This window comes from Bison bison, unplaced genomic scaffold, assembly GCF_000754665.1.
Source record: "Bison bison bison isolate TAMUID 2011002044 unplaced genomic scaffold, Bison_UMD1.0 scf7180017864029, whole genome shotgun sequence".
Lineage (NCBI taxonomy): Eukaryota > Metazoa > Chordata > Mammalia > Artiodactyla > Bovidae > Bison > Bison bison.
The window spans coordinates 3137409-3165160 of NW_011494601.1; positions in this window are offsets into that span (position 1 = coordinate 3137409).

The window sequence follows — 27752 nt, forward strand, 5'->3', positions numbered from 1 at the left end:
TGTTACCCCAATGGCTGCAGTATCAATTCAGTCATACAAGCCAAGAGTTGAAAGATATCCTAAGAGTGTCTCTATCTCTCAGTCCCCACATAATATTGGGAGCCAGATTCTGTAGATTCTTCCTTTTTTGTCTCTCCAAATCCAATCCATCCCTTCCTACTCAGCGCTTCTGTTTACATGTCTCTTGGGAATAATGTAATTGTTTGCCTCAGTGTCTACACTTGGGCTGCTGGCAACAATCATTCCGATGCATGGCTTCCACTCCTCATGGATGCTGGTTTTCAAGGGCAGCAAGATGCTCCCCAAGGCTCAGGATTCCTTCATTTGGGGTTAGTTGACCCCTTTTCTCAACCTCTGACCCAAACAACTGACTCACTCCAGGAACTGGATTGGCCACAAACTCTGCCTGCCTTCTCCCAGGCTACTCTGAAAAAAAAACCCCTAGGCTCACTCAAGATCTTTCTGCTGCTGCTGCTGCTGCTAAGTCACTTCAGTCGTGTCCGACTCTGTGCGACCCCATGGACTGCAGCCCACCAGGCTTCTCCGTCCATGGGATTCTCCAGGCAAGAACACTGGAGTGGGTTGCCATTTCCTTCTCCAATGCATGAAAGTGGAAAGTGAAAGTGAAGTCGCTCAGTGGTGTCTGACTCTTAGTGACCCCATGGACTGCAGCCTACCAGGCTTCTCCATCCATGGGATTTTCCGGGCAACAGTACTGGAATGGGGTGCCATTGCCTTCTCCCCAAGATCTTTCTACCCCTCCTTTTGAACTTTAATGAACTAGTCCAATATGAAATGGGTCACTACACACGTGGTAAACCACTCAGATATTAAAGATATAAATAGACAAAGAACTCTTCTTCTCCCCAGAAACATCTGACCATTCCAGTTTTCCTTGGCAGGGGAAATGACTGTTACCACTTCTGTAGTTTTTCAGAAATGCCACTTTATTCACATGCACAGACGTGAGCATTTCCAGCCTGCATTATGCAGCTCCAGAGTCACATGTGATTATTTAAATTTAGATCGATATTAATTAAAATTGAAATTAGAAATTCAGTGCCTTATTCACACTGGCTGCCGAACAGCTTCACTAGGTGAAGGTGGCTCGTGGCTACCCTCCTGGACTGTCCTAGTCCATCAGCACAGAAAGTCCTAGTGGATAGCATCCAGTTCATGCAGTACTGTACGTCTTGATTTTGTAAGAAAAAAAAGAAAAGGATTTTCTCTTAATGCCTCTACCTCATTCTTTAACTTTACTGCATATTACTAGCTGGTTAACCAAGGTCCTTAGTGATGGGCATTAGGTTGCTTTCAGGCCTTTGCTGTTACAAACACTGTTACCACAGACCTCATATCCACACGTATGTATGTCCATGCATGAATGTGTCTACAGGATGCAGCTCTACAAGTAGACTTGCAGGTTCAAAAGGTTTGCACATTTTTACATGTTTATTGGAAAGTTTTTCCTTATATGACAGTTACTCCATACCAGCAATTCTTCTTCAACTTCTTCAACAATGCACGTTACTGAGTTTTTTGGTTTTCAATGTAATAGGTGAAACATTATACCACATTATTGTTTTACTTTACATATTTAAAAATATGACAGATTATAGGTCATTTATGTTTGTGTTTTTTTCTCTGAAAAGCCCTTGCCCTTCCTTTTACATTGAATTGTTACTGTTGTTGTTTTTCTTATTGATTTATAAAATCTCTCTCCATATATTAGCTCATTGTCAGATGGGTTAATTACAATTCTTGTAATCTGGGTTTGTTTCCACTCTTTCTCCTTGCCAGGAAAGAACTGTTTCATGCTAATGTGACTAGCTTATCGGTATTTTAGTGGCTTCTGAATTTTGTCTTAGAAAAGCCTTCTTTAATGTTACGAAACGTACTCCTATTTTCTTTTATTTATTTTATTGCTTAACTCTTTTCTTCCAACTTATCAATGTGGTGGTGGCATACTATCCTTTAGAAATATATTTGTGTTCTCCTTGCTCATATTTTCTTTATGGTTTTGGATTTATATTGTCTGAAAGATAGGACTATAGTTTTTTGGTGGTGGTGGTTTTTTTTTTTATTTTGTTTCTACCATTATATTGAATTTTTAGATTCATTTTATTTACTTTTTTAAAACAATTTGATTTATTTACTTGTTTTTGGTTGCCCTGGGTCCTCGCCACTGTGCGGGCTTTGTCTAGTTGCAGGGGCCGGGGCCCCTTTCCAGTCACAGCGTGCAGGTTTCTCTCTGGGGTGGCTTCTCTGGCTGCAGGACACAGGCTCTAGGCTGCTTGGGCTTCAGCAGTTGCAGCTTACGGGCTGTAGCGCACAGGCTCAGTAGTTGAGGTGCCCGGGTCTAACTGTTCCACGGTATGTGGGATCTCCCTGGATCAGGGATCGAACCTGTGTCTCATGTGTTGGCAGGCAGATTCTTCACCAGTGAGTACCGGGGAAGCCCTTTAGGTTCATTTTAGATTCTCTTTGTTCCTCCCTGCAGTGTTTAGGAACACTTTCAACAGCATTGTTGTCCTCTGCTTCTTGAACTTGTGATGGACTTTTACCTGTGAAGCTGTCTGAGTCTAGTACTTTAATGGCTAGCAGCTCTTTGAATGCTTTCTCAGTTTCTTCTTTGGCGATTGGACTATTTAGATTCCCTATCTTTTCTGAGGTTACTTTGCATCATTTGTATTTCTAGAAAATCACTGGTTTTGTTCAAGTGTTCAGATCTATTTTCAAAACTGAGTAACACTATCATTCTTTTCATTTCCTCTCTATGTGGTTATTTTCTGGTTTTCATTTTTAATTACATGTGTTTGTGCTTTTTTCCTTGATTCATTTAGGTAGTAGTATATCTATTTTTTTTCTTCACAATATCCAAGCAGACACAGGTTCAAGGCTCATTTCTGGTTTCGACTTCCTCTTATGAGCTGTGTCTATCACAACAAACTGTGGAAAATTCTTAAACAGGTGGGATTACCAGACCACCTGACCTGCTTCCTGAGAAATCTGTATGCAGGTCAAGAAGCAACAGTTAGAATTGGAGGAACAACAGACTAGTTCCAAATTGGGAAAGGAGTACCTCAAGGCTGTATGTTGTCACCCTGCTTAATTAACTTATATGCAGAGTATATCATGCAAAATGCTGGGCTGGATGAAGCACAAGCTGGAATCAAGATTGCTTGGAGAAATACCAATAACCTCTGATATGCAGATGATACCACCCCTTGGACTGCAAGGAGATCCAACCAGTCCATTCTGAAGGAGATCAGTCCTGGGATTTCTTTGGAAGGAATGATGCTAAAGCTGAAACTCCAGTACTTTGGCCACCTCATGCGAAGAGTTGATTCATTGGACAAGACCCTGATGCTGGGAGGGATTGGGGGCAGGAGGAGAAGGGGATGACAGAGGATGAGATGGCTGGATAGCATCACTGACTCAATGGATGTGAGTCTGAGTGAACTCCGGGAGTTGGTGATGGACAGGGAGGCCTGGTGTGCTGCGATTCATGGGGTCGCAAAGAGTCGGACACGACTGAGTGACTGATCTGATCTGATGGCAGAAAGTGAAGAGGAACTGAAGAGCCTCTTGATGAAAGTGAAAGAGGAGAGTGAAAAAGCTGGCTTAAAGCTCAACGTTCAGTAAACTAAGATCATGGCATCTGGTCCCATCACTTCATGGCAAATAGATGGGGAAACAATGGAAACAGTGACATACTTTATTTCCTTGGGCTCTAAAATCACTGCAGAGGGTGACTGCAACCATGAAATTAAAAGAAGCTTGATCCTTGGAAGAAAAGCTATGACCAACCTAGATAGCATATTAAAAAGCAGAGACATTACTTTGCCAACAAAGGTCCATCTAGTCAGAGCTATGGTTTTTCCAGTAGTCATGTATGGATGTGAGAGTTGGACTATAGAGAAAGCTGACTGCTGAAGAAATGATGCTTTTGAACTGTGGTGTTGGAGAAGATTCTTGAGAGTCCCTTGGACAGCAAGGAGATCCAACCAGTCCATCCTAAAGGAAATCAGTTCTGAATATTCATTAGAAGGACTGATTCTAATATTCATTAGAAGGTGAAGCTGAAACTCCAATACTTTGGCCACTGATGCAAAAAACATACTCATTGGAAAAGACCCTGATGCTGGGAAAGATGGAAGGCAGGAGGAGAAGAGGGCGACAGAGGATGAGATGATTGGATGGCATCACCGACTCGATGGACATGAGTTTGAGTAGGCTCCGGGAATTGGTGGACAGGGAAGCCTGGCGTGCTGCAATCCATGGGGTCGGAAAGAGTCGGACACGACTGAGTGACTGAACTGAACTGAACTGATGACCTGTGTCTACACTGCCCTCTTGAAACCTCAGAGTAATGTCCAGAGCCCTGATCTCTGCATACAGCCCTTCCATCTCTCTTCCTGGCTTTGGCCTTGATTTCTTTGGCTGCAGATGTTTCCATACTTCACAGCATTCTCTGGCCCCCAGATCTATGGCTGCACTGCTTCTGGTGCCTGAAATGCCTTTCTGTCCTTTCTCTTAACCTCCACTCAGCGAGCTCCTACTCATTCTTATGAACTTAGCCCCCATGCCCCTTCTAGAAACTTGAATTTCTGATGGCCCACCTTGGTGGGGCCCTCCTTTGGGTTCTCATCCCAGCCTGGCCACCCTCTCCCGGCCCCTGAGCATGTCTGCTTGCACATCTGACTTCCACACTAGAGTGTGAGAGCTCTGGACGCAGAGGGCTGTATTCTCCATCTCTGCATCCCCAGTTCCTAACACGGGGCCTGGCCAAGAGTCGGCAGGCTGCAGCGCTTGTGGAAGACAGACAGGAAGGCTGTAGATAAACACAAACTATACAAAAAAACACATCCGGGGATTCTCACAGGGATTTTCCCTGTTGGCATCTTCTCTGCTCCCAGCCCTCCTGGGAACAGCTGAAATCCAGGCCTGTAATTCTTACACCAGTTATATTGAAATATTCAATGTCTAGAGAACAGCATTTGTTCAGCACTGGGCTTAGGGGCTGTCAGCACCCCGCTTACATGCTTCCATGTTTCCAAGGCTGAATTTGTCAGCTCCAGCTCGCATGCCTGGCTGATAAGCAGGGAGCCTCACTCGCTGCTAGAGCAGACTTTCCTGATGGTCCCGGGGGCTGCCGCATTTCCTGGCCTTCCATTAAATCCAATGCATATTTTCAAAACACCTATTTTGCACCCAGCTCTCTGCTCTTATTGGTGGTGTCCTGTCTGCTTGAAGAGACAACAAAGATATTGAAATGAGAGAGGAGTGGACTGGAGGGGAGAGTAAGGATGAGTGAGAGAAGAGGTTGATACGGCTGAAGGTCCCAGGCCTTCTGTTCCAGCTCATTTTGAGCTAATCCTCAAAGCTTGGCCTTCGTGGTTGTTTTCCTGCTTCTCTTCTTTCTTTTTTTCTTTTCTTGGCCACTCTGTGCAGCTTGCAGGATCTCAGTTCCCCCACCAGGGATTGAACCCAAGCCACGGCAATGAAAGCCTGGAATACTAATCACTAGGCCACCAGGGAAATCCGTTCCCGCATCTCTGCTGATGGGTGATGGCCAGGCCTCTCTGATCACTCAGTATTCTGAATACTGCTTCTTCCCTTCATACATAGACAGTAAGTTGGCCTTCAATCCAAAAGAAATGGAGAAGCATGACGGTGTTCCTAGGAGGGAGTGAGGTGATCAGATTTAGGTTTAGAAAGATGGAGTTGGCTGCCACTGGAGAATGGGTTGGAGATGGAGTGAAGGAGACAGGGAGACCATGGGAGGCTGTTCCAGTCTTCTTGGGGATAGATGTGGGTAGCCCGCAGCACAGTAGAACTACAGGAGTGGAGAAGGGAAAAGATTCAAAGTGTGTCTGAGATGATCTTCCCTTTTTTTCCTGGTAGGACTGAGTTCAGAGGGAGAGGGAGCCATCAAGGCAGACATTGGAAGGGTTTATTTGGGGAGGGAGCTGGTCCCCACAGAGGAAAGGAACACTTTAGCAAAGATGCTTCAGAAGAACACTGGCCATCTCTGAGAATGCTTGCCTGCTTACTTTTTTTTTTAAGCCATAGCTACCAAATGTATAGTGGTTTTCCTAGATACTGGGGAAGATATAGGGAAAATCTTTCCCATATCTAAGCTACGAATGTCCCATCTTCGATGCTGTAGCTCCATGGAAGTCAGAGCCATTTGTGAGCACAAACCCTAAATTTCCTTTGCACAGTGACTCACCATTCATCTACCGAGTCCCTCCTAGTGACTGGGCCAGGCAGCATTGTTACTCTGAATTACCCTATGGGTGAAATTCCCTGGGGGTATCACACTCTATCATATGCAGAGAGAGATATACAGAGTGTCCTGAGACCACAGAGGACAGCGTATCCAGACCTGAGGGAGATGAAGAAGGCTCTATAAAGGCCTTGAGGTATGAGTAGGAGTTTGCCAAGGAGATAGGGGATGAAGAACATTCCAGGTGGGTAGAAAGTAGGAGTAGAGGCAAGGAGTGGGGACTAGAGAACATGGTGAAGTTGGAAAGGGAATGACTAGAGAAGAGATTGAACCAGAGGCTGTGGAAAGTTCCTAAAGGGCCTAGAATACCATGGTCCAGAGGTTGAACTTATCTTTGAAGCATAGATAGGTTTCCTTTTGTGCATCATGATCATCTGATTGATACTGGTTGCCTGAAACATGTTAAGAAGGAATCTGAGGTGGAGTCAGGGGGAAAGGAGGACAGGATTATCTGTGATGCCTGCTTGGCTGCAGGAGTGGAGTTGGCTGTCTGGGTGTAGGGATTTGCCATCTCTGCTGTAAGAGGTGAAGAGCCACTGAAGGAAGGTAAAGAGGGTGGGGCTGAGGAGGGAGGGCTCAGAATGTGCACTGGAGAAGATCAGCTGGAAGCCCTGGGGAGCACGAGTTACTGCGAGGCCAGACTAAGGCCATGTTGCCAACGAGCCAGCAGCGAGTGTAAAAATATCCGAGGAGCAAATGAACTACCAAGTGTCTGCAAGGCGAAGGGTAGACCTTATTGTAGCTGCTTCTGTAATGAGGGCATGCAGGAAGAATAAAGAATTTCAGCACAAACACTGTCAGTCTCCCTCTCCCCTTCAACAAAAATACCCAGGGTAAAAAAAGCCACAGACACACACACACACACACAATGACCCCACGGAGGGGCACTTTCTACCTCCCTTTCTCTGCTCCCTGTGAAGTCAGTGCATAATTACCGGAAAGCATTTTTGACTGAATTTTAGATGAGCATTTTGACAAAATATAATATTGGAAACAATCTTTATCAAACATTCATGTGTCGTGTGAGAGATAAAGCCCGGAATCCATAATTCATACGGCGTGTGTATTACCAAGTGTGCATGAGAGGCTGAATTTCAATGAGGCAGCCTGAACAATATTTTCTGCCAGACGCGGGCTTTCATCATTTACATTATTCACTAGGTTTTCCAGAACAGTAAATCTTAAATATATATTTGTGTTGGGAAGAGCTCGTGTGCGTGTCTGTGTACACACAGAGGGACGCACACCCGTTTGGGCACAGAATCGGCGGACGCACGTTCCAGCTGGAGGGGCACACAGCGACAGCAGGGAGGCTCGGCACGCAGGGCTCCTCCTGGAGCACAGCCCACGTCACCATGGACTCCACGGTTCGCTGCATAGGCATTAAATCCACCCACCCGTGGTCTCCCTCTTCAGGTCCACCCAGCATCCCTCTTGGAACCCTAGAAGGACCCACAGTAGGTGCCTAAGGGCAGAGCTACTCTAAGTTGATCTTCTGGGACTTGTCAGGCAGAAATTGTTCATGTCTCCAAAGCTCAGGATTAGAATGAATGATGCTTATATCATCATTAAATCTTCAACAACAGCTTCACAGTTGGTGGGACAGTCTCTGCTTATACAGGGAATGCCATCTTTCTGGAGTTTGTCCCCATCTGTCTCCTAAGAGTCAGAAGGCTCAAAGGCCCTCCCTTGGTTGAAGTGAGATTTGTATTATAATTATCACCTACTGTAGCTGGGCTAGCCCATGAGATCCTACAGAACAAGTATGATTCCCGGAGCACCAAGCACAGGTTCAGATCCCTGGAACCTTCTCCTTCCTGGCCTTTGTTCCTTTGACTTCTACTCACCTGGCTTGTGTGGTGGGTGCAGAGGTGCACCCACAGACTCTCCACAAGAGCTGCTGATTCTCCTGTTGCCAAGACTGCTGCCTGTCAATGGCTCAGGCTGCCTTCCTGAGAGGTTGGGGCTCTCCCATTCAGCCAAGGGCCTGTGGGTCCCCTACCAGAGAAGCCATAAGCAATGATTTCCCAGCTGACCTCCACTCCTGGAGGAAAATCGTGCTGATGATTCCTAAATCCTAAACGATGCTAAGATTTGTCCAGGTAAATCACTACTCCCTGGGACCTAAAAAGAAAAGCTCTGTTAGTTTTCCGTCTGTCTCCTTTCTTAGGATTAAAGAAACTCTTCCTTTGGCTTCACAGGATGTGAAATCTAATATCCAACCTCGTAAAGGCTAAGGTTAATTATTATAAAAGAAAAAAATTCTTGCTCAGGAATTGCTCTCAAAAGAAGGGATTGGCTGGGCCAAGGTTTGGGCCCTCCTTGGTGGCAGTCGCAGCCAGTGATAGGTAGAAGCACCTCTGAAAAGTCGTTCTCAATTCCAGAAGTCCTGTGAGGTGGCTGAGGCTCTGTTGCAAATGCACTGCAATTCACCAATGCCCAGCCCTGCCTTTCTCAGTCCCTACGGGAGTTGACGCAAAGATATGTGTTGGTAAACTTCCTCCATGCCAGGCTCAGGGCAGAGGCTTAGGGATCCCATGGACACTGAAACTGGGAGTGGACTGAGGAAGTGGATCCCAAATGGGACTGTGGAACTGGATCCCTTGCTGGCCAACAGGCAACGAAAGAGAAAGAGTTTGTCGCTCAATCTCGTCGGACTCTTTCCCATCCCATGGCCTGACCCCTCTCCAGGCTCCTCTGTCCATGGAATTCTCCAAGCAGAGTACTAGAGTGGGTTGCCATTCCCTTCTCCAAGGGATCTTTCTGACCCAGGGATTGAACCCAGGTCTCCACAATGCAGGCAGATTCTTGACCGTCTGAGTCACCAGGGAAGCAATGAAGACTCCATAATTTGTGGTGGGTGCAGGACTGGGCTGTGCAATTGTTAGACTTTTTCCTGCTGGAGAAACTGGAATGGCATGCTGGTGGAAGGGAATGCAGGGCAGGGCGCCTATTTCAGGAGGTTGCAAGGACTGGGGAAATTAGTAATTATAAGCACAATGGAGTTGTATGGCTTTTGCTGAGTCTGACTGATGGATTGGAGAAAGGACAATGGAAGCCTGTAGATGACTGGGCTTCCTTGGCTACATAAACAGAGAAAGATTCACTTGCCCAGCATCTGGAGAGAAGCGAATGCTGAGGTTCAGGACCCAGATTTAATACCTTCTGAATCCCCGTCTGGGGTAAGCTGGTGATGCCAAGGTCAGAGCCTTTATTTGAAAGGAGCAGAATTGTGAGGCTCGGTGTCAATGAACTTGAGAACTTTGAAATCCTGGACCAGCTGAGCTCACTTCCTGCCATTAAAGTCTACTGCCCCCCCACCCCCATCCCCCACCTTGTTTGAAGATGATGCAAGGCTTCCACCTCACACAACAACATCTGTCTGCTCGAGAACCACCCCCATTCTCCTCTGGAACATTCTCCATTGGCCCAACCACCAGGTCACTACACAAGCTGGCAGAGGAGGGGCGACCTGCTAGGGGAGGAAAGGAAGTCAGGACAGGAGGACGTGTGGGGCCCACCATGCATACTGGCAAGACCCCAGGGTGTACACATGGCACACTGAGGGCACTGAATCGGGCTGATGTAATGGAAAGCCAGATGAGTGAGTTTATCAGTGTGGAAGCCTTTCCCTTGATAACAGGATTTCACACCCGGAGGAGGACCCTGGGAAATGATGCTAACATGCTGCTTGGGAAGCTCTTGGAAACTGGGAAGAAGATATGGCCCACACTATGTGCAGTAGAAATGCCAGAATTACCATGGCAGATGGCAGGAAAGGGAATCAAAAAACCCGTGAGTTGTGCTGGAGAGGATATTCTGTGTAAGGCCGGAAACTCCACCAACTGACGGTTCGCAGAATGGCCTGGACGACACGCCATTCATCAAAGCGATGGGAGATGCACGGGGGCGGGGAGGAGGTGCCAGCGCCGGGGAGGAGTTCACTGGGGGTGTGGTTTGGTCTGCAGGCCAGGCATGGCTGTAGGAGAAACAGAGGCCAGTAGGTGGGGCTTATCTGTCGCAAGCAAGCGGGGTGAACACAATGACTGCAGTGACCAGTCAGGTCAGAGTGGCTGCCAGGTAGACCTGACCTGCAAATATATGGGTGTGACTGGAGAGCACGATGTCCCTAGGGTAGGGTAACCAAAGGTAACCGACTGTGCTGGTTTTTTCAGGACTGAGGGGGCTTCCGGGCACAGGTCTTACAGAGCTAAAACCGAGAAAACCTTCCTCGAACTGGATGACGTGGTCACCCTCTGTCTTGACAGAAGCATTGCTGAAATCTACAAAATCAAAACAGTTCAAAGGTGAATGATCAGGAGGCTAAAAGCAGTTTCAGCAAAAACAAAGGCAAAAGCCCCATGACCCCTTTGTCCAGTCTCTGAATCTCAGTCAATTTTCAGGCTAGGAACCCACTGACTGAAGGAGAGGCTTGGTGCCCATAAGGAAGGCCTCTGCATCACCACGGATACTTGGGTTTGGTGATGACTACCCTAGTTCTTTGGGCATTTATATACTGAGGAATGACAAATACTCAAATTTGACATTGATAAACAGTGACCCAATGTCACCATTGCCATTACCATTAGAGTGGGTGCTCGTGAGGTCAGGTTATAAATACACTCTTGGCACAGATCTGACTTATGTGGATCCACAGCTTTCACTGAGCCACTCTGGGGACATTTCCTTGGTCCCTGAATGCACAGTTGTAATGGACATACCTGGCAGTTGGCAGATCCCCTGCATCGATTCCTTCTACTCTGGGGGATAAGGTATCCTAGTGAGAAAGGTTGAGTAGAAGGCTCTGAAACTCCTCCACTCCCCCACCCCAGTGAAAATGGAAAGTAAAATGGCAGAGGTTGGTGCCCTTGTTAAAGTCCTTAAGAATGCAGAGTCGTGGTCCCCATCATTTTATCATTTAATTCACCAGTGGGAGCCTACAAAATTGAAATGGATCATGAAGGATGAGTGTGTACTACCACAATTTGACCAAGTAGTAGCCCTGACGGCAGCTGCTGTGATTCTGCTAGAGCAGATAAAGACATCTCTGAGACATGGTGATGCTCACTTGACTGTACAAGAAAGGGCAAGGCAATTTACATTATCTTGGGGGCGGTAAATAGGACACATTTAACAGGCTTTCCTGGTGGCTCAGATGGTAAAGAATCTGCCCACAATGTGAGAGACCTGGGTTTGATCCCTGGGTCAGGAAGATTCCCTGGAGAAGGAAATGGCAACCCACTCCAGTATTCTTGCCTGGGAAATCTCAGGGATAGAAGAGCCTGGGGGGCTACAGTCCAAAGGGGTCACAAAGAGTCAGAGGCAACTGAACAGCTAAGGCACAATGACTTTTGCCAGGATTCCTTAACTTTTTTATCCTCTGTCATCATAGAGTCCCAAAGGTCTAGAACTGTACAGACAATCTGTAGAAACCTCATTGTTCTGTGGAATTGATGACATCATGTCCATCAACCTGGCAAAACAGGAAGTTGCAAGAGTGCTGAGGTCCCTTGGCAGGACACACGTGCTGCATGGAATGAGAGATCAACCTACAAAGATTTAGGGAGCCAACTCATCAGTGATGTTTTCAGGGACTGGTGTTCTGGGACGTGCCAGGACGTCCCTTCCAAAGTAAAGGACAAATGATCGCGTCTGAAACCTTCCATCACTAAGAAGGAAGCAAAACATTTAGTGGGTCACTTTGGGTTCCAACACCCAGGAAAACTGTTCCAAACCGTGTATCAAGTGACGTGGAAGATCCCTAACTTTATGGGAAAGATTCTTGTGGCAACCGCACCATACTGTCGACTTTTTTAAACTCATTCTTGGTTAAAACTCCATGTATTTTCGAAGCCTGGCTGCTGTTAAACCTTGTGTCCCTTATCAAGAATGTGCAGTCAACTTTGGGGGATCAAGCTCGGGACTTAGATCCTCCTGTTCAGTTCCATCTGGTTGACTATCACTTATTGTTTCTACCTGTTGAAAGATTTTTGGATCAGACTTTCATTCAATTCATTTATCTTTCCTTTCAAATTCATGTCAGACTCAAATTTAATAAGCTGGCTTTCCATGTCTTTATTCAGGCCATTAGTGGAAATGCTCAGAGGCTCTTCCAAGCCTTCCTAGGGGTTGGCCATCTTCTGCTGGTGATGGGACAGAGAGCTCAGCCATGCTGGAGGACCACACCTTTGTTCTCTTCTCGCTGTGGGTCATTGTAGGAGTTAATTATTACCATTGCTGACACATGCATGCATCCTAAGTCGCTCAGTCATGTCTGAATCTTTGGGACCCCATGGACTATAGCCTGCCAGGCTCCTCTGTCCTTGGGATTTTCCAGGCAAGAATACTAGAGTGGGTTGCCCTGTCCTCCTCCAGGGGATCTTCCTGACCTAGGGATCAAACCCACGGCTCCTGCGGCTCCTGCATTGCAGGCGGATTCTTTATTGCTGAGCCACCAGGGAAGCCCCATTGCTGGCACACATGTTGCCTCTTTTCACTGTGTCCCCATCCTAAGTACCCTTTCTCATCCTCCCACTTAATCCTCACAGCAGCCCTGTGATGTAGCCACTGTTAATTAGCCTTCCAGAGCAGCTAAGTAACTGGCCTGAGGTCACACAGCTATGAGGTAGCAAAGCCTACATTCATACCTGGCTACATTGACCTCAGAGCAGGCTTGTCACCCAAGGGGCCATCATACTTCTTACAGGAAGCAAGGCTGGCAGCTTCCTGCTGCAAAGAGTGTGAAGAGGTGTGTGGAGCAACAGGTGAGTGAGTCAGGTGAACAGAAGAAAAAGAGCTGCTGAGACCTGGAGAAGTACCCATAGCATCTCTTTTCTCTGGAAAGAAGTAAGCATTTCCAGGGTAAGACAACAGAGGGAGGAGTGGGACTCACTAGATTCTGTTCTTTGTATAGTAATAACCCTTGCTGAGTGTCTCCTGTTTGCTGGGTACCTGCAAAGCCATTGGCCTGTACTAACTCGATTGTTTCCCTGACACTCCTATGAAGCATCATTGACACAGAGAGGTTAAGGAACTTGCCTTTAGTCATAAAGCTAGCCAAAGGATGCAGCCTAGATGGGAAACTGCCAGTATCTTCTCAAGAGAATGCTGGCTTCTATTTCAGTTCACAGATGAGCCAACTGAAGCCTAGAAGAGGGACAATGACATTGCAAGTCACGTTGTAAGCTGTGGCAGAGTCCTTGAAGCAATTTTATAAATGCTGCAGATGGCGTTGTTACTGTCCACCCTCAATCTGTTAGATTACAAGCTCAAAAAAAAAAAAAAAAAGAAAGAAAAAATACAAGCTCCATGAAGGCAGGAAATGCTGGCTATTTTATTTACTAATTTCCCATTGCATCTTAACTCCTGTAACAGCCCCCAGCACAGAATGGGTTCTCAATTTGCTACTGAGTCACCTCAAAAGGGTTTACAGTCTCCAGGGTCCTGTTCAAGAACTCAGCAGCCCTGCATCGACATGTGATCCACATGCAGAGGGTCAGCCGTAACAAATGCTCTGCCTGCAATCTCAGCCCAGCGTGGCTGATGCTTGTGAACCGGCGGGTCCACTGCAGCGTGTTCGCCACCCTCATGCCCACCCCCCTCTCCCCAGGCCTGGTACCATCAGTTTTCAGCTCTTTGCTGAAACTGCGGCCCGAGGGCTGCTCAGGTAAGGATGTACCGGGAAAGCCGGCCCTGTTCTCTGAGTAGGTCTTGGCTGCTGCTGTGTTCCACCATCCGCACAGCGCCTGAGCCGGGGCTGGTACCGCATAGCTGACTCGGTGAGGCCTTGCAGCTTCAGGCCAAGAACAGCTGCCAGTTTTGCTGGGTAGGTTGTGCTATTGTTGGGATGTGTTTCTTTCTTCTTCTTCTTTTTTGACAGAGAATAGGAACACACGATTCTAACACAAGATGAAGAATCTGTCTCAACAAGCCCTTTCTTGAGTTAGCAGCAAACATTACAAGAAACCCATAGAGGTTTTGATTACGCAGGGTGTCCAGCCTGTAGGGAGTGACAGTGGGGACCTGGCTTCTTTGGGGAACTCCCTGGCGAGCAGTGCAGAGGAGGGCTCCTGGGCTTTCGAAGGGTCACTCTTTGATTTCAGGACAGACTCTGAACAAATATTTACAGTAACAAAATATGTATATCAAACTAATAAGCAATACTCAAATTCACTGGGCAGAAAGACATTTTCAGTGGTCAAACTGCAGGTTCCTTTGCTCTGACTCTGGATTCAAAGATAGTGGCCACGCTCATTACCTTGAGGTCACTTAGGAGACCATCAACCCTTGGCATCACAACACGATGGCAGCTGTGTGCCTCCCCACAGCGTCCCAACAGCCCCCACAATGGGGATTGTGCTCACCCACTCTGAGCTTTCTATTCAATTAAGGCTCCAGTAACTTGAGTGGATCAAAAACTCCCTTCCTGTGATAGGAATCAGCCACCAGCAAGAACATCTTCCAGCTCTGCTCCACATGTCCCTTTATTTTGCATCTTCTGCCACAGGGCTGTTTCTCCTTGGGGTCCTGTTAGGATGGTCCTCGTAGCTTGCAAAAGGCCTCTCTGGCTGTATCTTAAAGGTGTGTGCCTCTGACCTGTGGGATATTAGAGCTGGAAGTGCAGAGCTAGGATTCGAGGCCAGACACGTGGGCTCCCATTGCCTGCTCTCCACTGCTTGTGTAGACTGCTTGTGACCCAGTAACTTGCTCAAGTCATTCATCAGGGAGAAAACCAAATTAAAACCTCTATGCATTTTCTAGGGCTATCATAACGAAATACCACAAACAGGGTGGCTTAAACACCGGAAGGTATTCTCTTATAGTTCTGGAAGTTAGAAGTTCAAGATCAAGGTGAGGGCAGGTTGGTTCCTTCTGAGGGTGAATCAGTTCCATGCCTCTATGCTAACTTCTCCTGGTTTGCTGGCAAACTTTGGCTTTCCTTGACTTGTAGATGCCTCACCCCAATTTCTGTCTTCATCTTTGCATCGAGTTCTCCATGTGCCCAGGTTTGTATCTAAATTTCCTCTTTTAAAAAGGACATCTACTGTATATAAAATAGATAACTAAAAAAGATGTACTGTATAGTATAGGGAATTCTACTTAATACTCTGTAATGGTCTATATGGGGAAAAGAACCTAAAAAAGAGTGGGCAGATGTATAACGGATTCACTTTGCTGCACACCTTAAAATAACACGAAATTATAAATCAGCTGTACTCCAATAAAAATTAAAAAAAGAAAAAACACCAGTCATACTGGCTTACTCCAATATCACGTCAACTTAAGTAATTACAGCAGCAATGACCCTGTTACAGATAAGCTTCAGGGTGGCGGGGGTTAAGACTTGAACATATAAATTTGGGAGGACACTATTCAATCCATAACAAACCCCCATCTTCTACCACTTAAGTTATCCTCTTATTATCCAGAACTCCTTTTAATTTAACAAATCATAATCAAATTGAATAAAATGTGAGTTCTTAGCAGCTTGGAAGGAAATATTCCAGCTTTAAATAATTAAATAATATGACTCTATGTGTCTGAACTACTGCCGTGTAAATTGGTTTTGACTCGGGTCCACTCTTGCTGGAGCGACCAGCGATTATATCTGCAATTGTTTGAAAGGGATGGATAGTCAAAGAATCCAGAGGGAGAGGAGATGAAGGCTTTAGACCCAAGAGCCCATGTCTGACATATTATTTACTCGGAGGTTTATTTGCATTGTCCATCTCCATGCTAGGTGTCAGCTCCATGGGGCAGAACTGGAAATATTTGGTGGCCGTCCCTCATGACAGCACAGCAAGGCTCACAGCAGCCAGGTCCCCCACCCAGAGGTGGGGCTGGACCACATGGTTTTAACCACATTGCAGTAGTGGTGCCTGGTTTATGCATTTCAGACTTATTTTCTCAGCTCAGCTGTAAGCCGTTTGAGGGCAGAGATGCCCTGTCCCAGTGCCGTGTCAGAATGCATCTTGACTGGAAGCCGCGGGGTTCTGGGGTAGGCTTCATAAAGGCCCATAGCTTCCACCTCTTTCTCCAGCAGTGCACTCTCAGGGCGGCCCATGCAGGCAGCCTTCACGCGGTGCAGTTGCTTCGGAAGCACAGTGCTTCACCTTGGCCCCTCACCCTCGATCCTCTGCTCCCCTGCATCTCCACCCCCCCACCCATTTCTCCTTGTGTAATTAAAGGGAAAATGTTCTGCATTCATTTACTTTATACTTTATCAAATAACGGAGAGATGAATTAAGGGGTCCATATTTCTATTTCAAGGTTCATGTGCTTTCACAAACTGTGCAAAGTCGCGCTCTTAAAACCTGCTGCATCAGCAGGAAGTCTCCGCTCAGAGCCCTGGCCGTCTCCCCCTTCCTCTTCTCATTCCCCAGTGCAATGTCTAAATAGATGTGATGGCTGGGAATTCTGCAGAGGCAGTTGTGAGAGAATCCTTACAGCCTCCGGGGTTCTCTCTCCCTCTCCCTCACATATCGCACAAGAAGCCTGCTGGGGGAGGGCTGCTAGGCCCTGGGCTCAGTTAATCCTACTGGCACAAACATTTGCTCAATGCCTACTGTGTACAGAGGACTGTAGTAGGCACTGCCGAGGAAGTGGAAACATTCAGGTCTTAAATTTCTATAGTTCTTTCTATTTAACAAAGCGTTTCTATATTCATGAGTGCTGAGTGAAGTCGATCACTTGTGTCCGACTCTTTGAGACCCCGTGAACTGTACCCTACCAGGCTCCTCCATCCATGGGATTTTCCAGGCAAGAATACTGGAGTGGGTTGCCATTTCCTTCTCTAGGAGATCTTCCCAACCCAGGGACTGAACCCAGGTCTCCTGCATTGCAGGCAGATGCTTTACCATCTGAGCCACCAGGGAAGTCTACATTCATAGTTACATTGAATTCTTACAAGAACTCTTTGACATGGACATTATTCTCATTTGCTTTTGCCACTGCCATGAAGAAACTAAAGCTGAGTGAGATTAAATAATAGGGGGTTCTTCATTTCCAGTGGGTCAAGGACCCCCTTGATTAGACCAGTGTAGTCACAGGCCCCAACTCAGAATAATTTTTTAAAATGCATGAAACAAAATGTATAGGCTCATAAGGGCAACCAATGATACTGAAATACAGATTTCAAATTACTAAAAAAAAGTCTGATGTATTAATTTATGTGATTCTTTATTAAGGTACTAAATAACAGGATTCTAATAATTATGTTTAATTATTAAAATTAAAATGTTTTAAAAGTATTTTAAATTTAAAATGTATTACCTCATGCGAAGAGTTGACTCATTGGAAAAGACTCTGATGCTGGGAGGGATTGGGGGCAGGAGGAGAAGGAGACGACAGAGGATGAGATGGCTGGATGGCATCACTGACTCGATGGACGGGGGTCTGGGTGAACTCCGGGAGTTGGTGATGGACAGGGAGGTCTGGTGTGCTGCGATTCATGGGGTCCCAAAGAATCAGACACGACTGAGCTACTGAACAGAACTGAGCTGAACAATTAAAATGTATTTTTAAAGTAATGACTTGGATCAGGAATCAGCAAATTACAATCTGGATCACCACTTGTTTTTGTAAATAAAACTTTATTGGAACAGAGCCACTCCACCCATTTTCCTATTGTCTATGGCTGCTCTAGGGCTTCCCATATGGCTCAGTGATAAAGAATCCACCTGCCAATGCAGGAGATGCAGAAGATGTGTGTTCAACCCAGGGGTCAGGAAGATCCCCTGGAGTAGGAAATGGCAACCCACTACACTATTCTTGCCTGGTAAAGTCCATGGACAGAGGAGCCTGGTGGGTTACAGTTCACGGGGTTGCAAAGAGTCCGACATGACTGACTGAGCATGCACACACACATGGGGCAGCTTTAGAGCTACCACAGCAGAGCTGAGTAGTTGCAACAGAGAATGCGTGGTCTGCAATGCTTAAAATATTTACTATCTGGAACTTCACCAAAAACTTTGTTGGCTCCTGTTGTGTTCAGTACTTTGAAATAACTGCAACCACTTTAATCGCAGGAGAATACTTCAGTTTCTACCAGTGACAAAAATCTCAGCTGCTGCAAATACCACTGTAGTTTGTTGCCTGCATTTGTAACTGAAGCATATCGTTCTTCCTATCCAGGTACCTGGGTCCCCAGAATTCTATCCACAATGCTGGTGAGGGTTAGAATTCAAACCCAAGTTGGTCTGGTTCAGAAACCAACATTTTCCCTACAACCCTTGACATCTGGTAGCTGAGAATGTCACAGTCTAGTGGAACACACACACACACTCACACACACACCTCTAGGCAGGCAGTCCCTGCCCCTGCCTGATGCTATCATGAGGAGCAGGAGTAACACTGGACTCTGGGGAGGCAGCGGTGCTCCTTTCTAGCATCCTTTAGCCCTTGCTGAGTCTAGGCCAACCACGTGTGGTCGTGTGGGTTGGCAACTGGTCATAAGGGTGAAGTGGACTCTTGATCAACTACCAAGCCTTCTTGGGGTGGGATTCCTTTCTAAATTTCTCACAAAAGGGCTCTGGGTATGTCTTCCCTTGAGCAACATGGATGGCCTGATGTTTGGGCTTAGACTCAGGGAGTGTTTATCAATATGTGGTCAGTAACAAAAAAAGTTGTGCTGATGGATTGACTCTTGGATAGGTAGTAATAAAGAGGGATGGTCATTGTTATATTGAGGGATTTTAACCACTTCACTCTGCAAAGTTTTTCATTCACTCATCCCTTTGTTCACATGTTCCTTTCTCCCTCTTTCCTAAAAACCACTCATTAATTATCCACTATATGCCAATCTCTTGGCTAGGTGCTTCTTGGGTATACATGAGCTGGGGGGAAGTTTAGTCCTGGCTCTGTAGTTTCTTAGCTATGTTACCTTGAGTAGCTTTTACTCTTTGACCTCTATTAGCTTATCTATAAAATGGGAATCGTAAATATACCTGCCACCTACCTTACAGATCTGAGATGAGTTCCAGGAGCTAATAGGTGAAAAGAATGATGGGAAAAAGTTGTTTCAGAAATTGAAAGAAGGGAGAGAGCTTTATATAGTTCAGGTTGACTGGGCTGATTCATAGCAGTGGCCTTGAGTAAGACCTTGAAAGACGGACAGGATTTGAAGAGGCCAAAAGTTAGCAGAATCCAGTTGTAGAAACCAAAATGGCACCATGAGTGAAGGCTGGGAGGTTGCGAAGGAGCTGTGTGATCTGGCTGCTTCCCTGAGGATCTGTGACACTCAGCATACTCCCTGCTGTGACTTTAGAACCAGCCAGGAGGCATTGTTATGAGAATATGTTTATTATTATCCTCATCAACATTATTATCATTATTAATAATATGATATTTAGAGCATTTATGCACATTAATTTTAAACAAACCTGTGCAGTGGCAGGAACTGATGCTGCTACCAATAAGCAGCTACAACGTGGCTCTTTAATTTACATAAAAATCATTTATGCTAATTTAATTAGTCCTTTGTTTACAGCTGAGGCTTACTCACCACTGGGTTGTGAGATATGCTGAGCACTGCAGCACGCTGCAGAGCTGGAAGTTAGGTTCACGCATCCCTTGAACAGAGATGCTCCTCCTGCAAAGAGGAAAGACACCCAGCTCTCATGTGGGAGGACACATTCAGATTCAGTAACTTCTTATTTACAACTTTCTTCCTGCAAGGAACTGTGCTGGCTGCTGTCGTGTCTTTAACTGATTCAGTCTTGACAATCACCTGAAGAGAGTCAGAGAGGCTTTATATCCAACTCAATATCACACAGCTACTGAGTGGTGAGGCAGATATGAAGCCCATGTGTATCTATTTCTAGTTCTCAGCCTCTTTCTACATTCTTATAGCAACTCTTAAATAAGAAGCGCTAACACGGCTTAGTACCTACTAACATGGTATGTACTCGAATAGTGCTGGTTGAATAAATGAACAGCACTTTTTCAGTTAGAAGTGCTTTCAAGTGCATGATCTCCCTGAGACTGCTGCAGCCCTGAGAGGCAGGTCTGGCCAGCCCCGTTTCGTAGAGGAAACTGAGCAGGTGGGTAATGGCGTGGGCATTACATTGTGAGCTCAGACTTCTGCTTCCTGCCCTCACCTTGGCCTGACCTTGACTCTGGTCAAAGTGCTCCCCTCATGCCAGTTCCTGAATTTCCCCAGGTGTAAGACAGAAAGAAGAATCCCTTGTCCTTCTAATCTGACGGGCAGAAATGAAAAAAATGAGAGTGTGGAAGAGACTGCGCAGGGTGCCTGAGAATTATAAGGTGGTATTTGTCAGACTTGCCTTGGGAAACCTTGAAAAATTGAATGGAAACCACTGGGCTCATTCATCTCCTTTTAACAGCCCCATGTCATCCAGCCTGGTCTTTTCCATTCCTGCTCTGTCCGATCCTGACAACATAATTTAGTTCCAGGGAACTTGAATAGAACACAGTGGACTGATATTTCTACACACTCTGGCCTTGATTAATACCGTCAGGGCAGCTGCTGGTGAGAATGAGGAGCAGACAGGATGCTGCTCTGCAGCACCCCAGCTTCCTGTACTCACCCCCCTCTCTCTGGTCCCTGCAGGCCCTGCTCCCTCCTCCGGCCTAGGCTCTGCTCTGAGTCCCTTACCTGATCTATTTGTTCTTTCCACTGTTCAGCCACCCATCCCACAAACATACTGAGTATTTACCAGGGCCAGGCAATGGGGACTCAGAATTAGGTAAGGAGCAACACTTGTCCTTCAAACATGCAATCCCGGAAAAATGAAGACGAATGGACATATGAGCAAAAATGGCACAAGGAAGGAAGCAAGAGCCAGAATAGGGATGGAGAGAAATGGGGGTAGGCAGAGGGATATGGGGATAGATGGAGGTATACGGGGGTAGATGGAGGGATATGGGGGTAGATGGAGAGATATGGGGTTAGCTGGAGGAATACGGGGTTAGCTGGAGGGATATGGGGTTAGCTGGAGGGATATGGGGGTAGATGGAGGGATATGGGGGTAGATGGAGGGATACGGGTGTAGATGGAGAGATACGGGGGTAGATGGAGGGATATGGGGGTAGATGGAGAGATACAGGGGTAGGTAGATGGAGGGATATGGGGATAGGCAGAGGGATATGGGGATAGATGGAGGAATATGGGGGTAGATGGAGGTATCTGGGGTAGATGGGGTGATATGGGGGTAGATGGAGGGAGGAGGCTGATCTACCTGGGCAGAGAGGGCTTTATCAAGGAGATAGTGTCAAATGAGCAATTTCAGGATTAGTGAAATTTTCCCAGGAGGAGGTTTACAGAGAGAGGGATGGAAGGAGAAGAAAATATTTCTGGCAGTGGCCACAGCACAAGCAAACTCCTGAGGGTCCAAAATGTCCACCTGGGCAGGGGTGGTCAGCAGTCTGGGTGGCCCTCCTGTGAAGTGGATGGATGAGATGGGGTCAGGGCCTGGAGTAGAGACTGGAAAGGGAGGAGAGTGTAGCTAGTTCCCTCTTTAAGGCAGATACTGATGGGTTTGCATCAGCTGTGATTTCCGTGGCACACCTTTCTGTGGGAATGCACCCAACTCTGCATGGGGAGATGAAGACACTGAAGGGTTCATGAGTAGAGAGTTGGAAAGCAGATAAAGGGAAATTTCATCCACATTCCAAATTAGCAAAGGTGGAGGTAAATCTCAGATACTGGCAGGCCGGGGGTAGCAGGCAGTGAGGACATGGTGCAGGGTGGGTATTTTCCCTCTATCTGTGTGAACAGGGACAACATGGCAGCCCTCTGAAAACTGCCTGCTTCTCTTATTCCCAGGCTTTCTTTAAAACATACACCCACCTGGCGCTACCTAGAAACTGCTAAACACACACAGGCCTCCTTCCTAATATTCCACTCAAGAGAGCTCTTCACCCACCACAGAGGAGGCAGGAGCCCCCCGCCATGAAGGAGTCCCTGTCCTGCCCAATAGCACCTGCATTGAAGGCATCTTTCCATGAATATCAAGATTTATTGTTTCTCAAAATCAAATATTGACCTTGGCTTTTTGTCCATCAATATATGACCTTTCAAGTCAATAAACCTGGATAGGCTAGTCAGTGGTTACTTATTATTTCCCCTGTCTTGAAATGGAAATCTCAGTCCCCAATGCATGGGGGGAACCACAGTGATGATCTGTTTATAACCCCCTGCAATTGGCATTTGTGATTAAAGAGTTTGCTGGCAAGCTACCCGGTTTCCGGGGAGCCCCCTTCTTCCTCTTGCCATCAGAAGCCACTCATGGTGGATCTGCAATCCTGTAGCACCTGGTGGGCTGCTGTCTATGGGGTCGCACAGAGTCGGACACGACTGAAGCGACTTAGCAGCAGCAGCAGCAGCAGCAGCACCTGCTTCCCTTCCTCGTTGATAAACATGTTGGTCTGTTCACTTGTCTTCCACACAGGCGACCGATGGTCCCAGGTCACAAGGGAGCATGACATCCTTCTCCCAATTTATCTACTGCCTTAAGGACACGGGTTCCTTCACTGGGCTAATTGAAGGGCAGCACTCTGACAGTAGTGGATTGACTATTCCTGAAGTACCACTGACCTCTGAGAGTCTGGGAGGAAGTAGAGTGAGGGTAAAGCCCCCAGACCATATGAGTTTGATGTATTAGTCTCCCACTACCAGCTGTGTGACTTGGATAGGTACTCTCCATTCGTTCTCTCTGTGTCTCTGTTTCCTTATATGCAAGAAGAAATGACCTGTGGAAGGTGACGATCAATGCCCTTGAAGTTGAGTGGACCAAACGCCATGTTCAGGCCTAGGAAATGTGAGCAGCAGTGACAGGTGTCACTTCTGAATTGGGATCGTGAAAAGCCAGGGCCTCACTCTCCTGTCTCTCATGCTGCAGTCCTGACTGAGGTCATATGGGACAGCTTTGGGTGGTGGAGAACTTGTCGGCCGTGTGGCTGAGTCAGTGCTTGGAGATCGCCCATCCTGGAGAGTTGCTAGGATCTTCAGTGAATGTTGTGTAAGCAGGAAACAAACCTCTGTTGTATGTAGGCACTAAGAATTTAGAGCTACTTATTGCTTCAGCATCCTCAGACTCTCCTGACTGGTACACTGCTCAATAAATATTATCGATCATTATAATAGATGAGTAGATTGCCTTGGTAATCCCCCCTCCCCCACGGCAGACACTTGACCATGACCATCAGGGGCTCTTTTTCAAATCCAGCTTGGCTATGTGTTCTGCCCTGATCTTCTGCCTCTGTCTGATGACTCGGCTCCTGCCTGCCCTCTTAGCCTCTGTCCCTGCAGCTCCACTCACCTCCTGAGGCTCTATCATTAAATGGCCGTTTTATGGATGCTCTATTCAATTTACCTGATGCAGGTAGCGTTGGGGGAAAGCTTGGCACTGGCTGCCAATATTTCTGGGTTTAAATACCAACCTGGTCTCTGCCTTATTCTGAGCTTCTGCCCAAGCAGGGCAGGAACCCTCCTGTGATTCATGGCACCTGGTTACCTAGGCACTGGCCCTGGGCACCTCCTCCACTGGCCAGTGTACTCCTCCAGGGCAGGGACCTGTCTGGATCCTTGACATTCAGCTCACAGCATGATGTGTGCTCTGTGAATGCAGACTGACTTAAGAGTGATGCTAAAGAAGAAGAGCTTGTCACAATCATCTGTGCTGTCACAGCCTCAGATACTGGCTCCCAACAGCTACCTGCTGGGAAACCAGTGTTTATCTTCAGGGACTGATGGAAGCATTGGCCCAGCACCCACCCAGGGCAGCCCCAAGGCGCCTCTGCGGAAGCCCAGGGCCTAAGGAACACAGTTGGAGAACCACTGTCCGAGCTCCTCCTCTTGTAAAATGGGGTCTCTGAGGCCTGAAGTCATCACGGGAGCTATTGAGGCGCAATCTCAGGCTCATTACCCTTCAGTCCTCTCACAAAACATTCTATGCAGTTTTGTATCATTCAAATCGACTCTCTCTTAGGTGACTTTAAAGTGTGCTTGATCCTTCTCTACATGGAAAAGGTAACCACTCTTGAGAGGGTTCTGAAGACAGTGTCACAGGTGGGGGCCTCAGCCTAGGGGACAGTAGAGGTCACATTGTCCAGGCTTGGATCCTGGCTCTCTCCTTTATTAACTCTGTGACCCTACTTAGGTGACAAGTGACTTATCCTTTTTGAGCTCTAGCTTTCTCATCTGTTAAATGGGGATAACATTTAACAGCAGCCTATTGTGGGTATCTGATGAGATAGTGCATGGGCCGCACTTGGCCAGTGGCTGGCACACCATCAGGCCTTGGCGATGCCACGCGTCTGCTTATGTGCCCTCTGGCAAACCCACTGAGCCTGTTTGGATTCTGTGCAGAGCTGCTGTCAAATCAATCATCTTTATTTACTTCCAAAAAGAGCTGTCTCCAGGAGAGGAAGAGGCCCCCAAAAGGCAGAAGTCAGAGCAGAAACTATTGTGTTCGCGTGGCAAGTCCTGCTCTACCTCCAGGTCCCTGGGGGATGTCTCACTCCTGTGCAGAGCCTTTCCTCACCCCCTCAGATGCTTACTTGAGCATGTCCCCTGTTCTCCATGCCAGGCCACTCTGCCCCCTGTAGGACCAGTCACTGCTGCCACTAAATACATGTTTATGAATTGCCTTTCATCTCTTCATATCTGTCTTCCCCTATGAAGGCAAAGGACTGAGCCTGTTTTCTCTTACCATCACAGAGTACAGTGCCTGGCACATAGTAGGGTTTCAATAAATACTTGTTGACTGACTGAGTGATTCAGTGATTCCAGGCATTCTTGCTTAGATTCCTTTCATAGACTGGGTTCAGAACTAGGCATGGTCCCTGCCTTACATATGCAAGATTTACAGGTTATCTTGCTCCTAAAACAGAGAAGGCAATGGCAACCGACTCCAGTACTCTTGCCTGGAAAATCCCATGGATGGAGGAACCTGGTGGGCTGCAGTCCATGGGGTCGCTAAGAGTCGGACACGACTGAGCGACTTCACTTTCACTTTTCACTTTCATGCATTGGAGAGGGAAATGGCAACCCACTCCAGTGTTCCTGCCTGGAGAATCCCAGGGACGGGGGAGCCTGGTGGGCTGCTGTCTATGGGGTCGCATAGAGTCGGACACGACTGAAGCGACTTAGCAGCAGCAGCTCCTAAAAAGGCTCTTAGAGCCACTATGGACCAAAAATATTTATGAGTGCAAAGTGAGACTCAGAGAGGGTTAGGAATTTGCTGGCTTGCTGCAAGTCACAGCTTGAGCTCAGTTCTGAGTAACTCTACAAAACACTCTCTTTCCCTTTCGTCACCACACTTCCAATAGACTCTGAACTTCAGTGAGCATCTGAATTCCTTGGGGCATTTGTAAAAATGCAGTTTCCTGGGCTTCCTCCTCACTGCTACTATTTTAGTCTGTCTCAAGGCAGGGTTTCCCCTAGAGTGTACAGGGCCTCAAGCCAGTTTTTCTTCTTCTTTTTTTTTTTTTTTTGAAGGCAAGGCAAAATACTTTAAGTCACTCAAAATCATGTGAGCACCATTCTACAGGCCCAAACTCACGTGATCCTGAGAAAGAAATACTTGGCTGGCTAGTGGGAGCAATTCACTTGCCAAGCTGTCTGCCTGGTACAGGAAGGGCCTGACCGTGGAGCCCTGGATTCACCCAATATATATGAGTACTAGGAGCTCTATGGGGCATCTGGTCGACCCCTAGAGGCAGTGAGGTGGTGATAGAGGGCCCATACCATCTCTGAGGAAGAGAAACAAATGAGTAATAGGATTCATACAGGACCAGATCCAAGCATGGGAATCTCATATGGATGGCCCTATGAAACTGGCCAGTCCTGGGCACAAGGAAGGCCCTCAAAAGCAGGGATCCCCCCTGAGGTATAAACCACCTGGCAGAGGATTTCTGTCTAGAGGAGACCAGGGAGCCTGAATTTATACCAGCACCCTAGGGGATTCTGGTGTGAAGGTGCTGTGTGTCATCTCTGAGAAGCCTTGCTCTAGGAGACGAGTCTGTTCAAGGTAGGAAGAGCTCCTGAGAGCCAAAAGTAGGCAGGGGTGGAGGGGTTTCTGGGTCACCAGTGAGCTCTGCAGTAGGCTCACAGACCCGAGGGCTCTCTGCACAGACCTGTCACTCCCCAAGTCCCTCTAACAGGAGGAGGGTGGCAGGAGTTGGATGGCAACTCAGCCTCCTGAGGGGCTTTCTGATCAGACGGGCCCTTGGCAGGCTCCTAATTTGTCTCCTCCTCACAGTGCCAGTATCAGCTTTCTGATGCAGAGGGACCCCAGTAATGAGTTTCTATTAAAAGAGCTGAATCCCGGCTCTCGGAACTCAATGTTCAGAATAAACAATGGGGCAGAATCCTATTAAAAAAGGCTTCCAACACGAACAAATTAAGCCCTTGGGAATGCCTTACAAAGAATACATTTTTCCAGTGTCGAACTGAGATCAATAGAGAAAAACAAATAATTTCAAGTGGGAGTCATGATAATGATACCCAGGTAGAGGCAGGGGCTGGGTGCATTATTTTGGCCCGAGGACACCCTGGCAGAGATAATGAGGGAGCAGTGGAGGGAAGCTCGTAATGGGCGTGAGGGGTGTCTGTGTCTCCCAGGCGGCTGGGCCGGGAGGATGTCGCGTCTCATTTGTCTCTGTCGAGAGGAGACACCCTCTTTCTCCGGGGGATGGGTAAGCCCACAGAGCTGCGCTCAGCCCACTGAGGGCTGGCAAGCCTGGGAGGAGGTGGAGACCTGCGCTTTGTTTGCCAGGGGAATAGATCTTATCTCTGCTCAGGCAGGGCAGGGAAGTTGTGTCTGCCTCACTCTTGAGCACAGTGAAGGTCCCCAGACATCTATACAGCTGCCTGGGTTGTCACCACGAAGGCTCAACCTGCTCCTATGCTCTCTCCACTTGCGACTACTCTGTGAATAGCACTCTTGCAACATCCAACCTTACTCCCTGGAGCCAAATAAAATCCTATCCATCATTCCAGGCTGATCTCGAGTTCCTCCCTTTTCATGAAACCTTTCTTGAATTCCTCCCTGCTCTTCCAGATTCCTCGTGAGCTGAGTAACACTTCCCAGTGTTTCAGGAATGCAAGGAGGCTCCCTGCCCGGCACGTCTCTCCCCCTGCTCCCTGCTTAGAGCCTGTCCCAGTGCTGTGACTTGTTGATGCATTAAGTCAGTGCCTCCTTCTCCTTCCAGGGACCTGTGTATTCAGCCCAGCTCACCCCATGCTCACTGATCGGTGCTCCATGGCAGTTTCCATGCCAGTCTCTGGGAATGCCAGGTTGACCAAGACCAAGGCTGGGAACCTCTGAAGGTAGAGACTCATCTAGCCTTCCATTAACAAATGAGGGAGCAGAGATGCTGAGGAAGAGGGTGTTGTGGTCAGGAGCAGACAGTGGGCAATGGGGAGATCTGGAATCCAGTTCTCCTGCCTCCCTGCTAGCAGAGTTTCACTGAAGCCCTACTCCATGCAAACCACTTT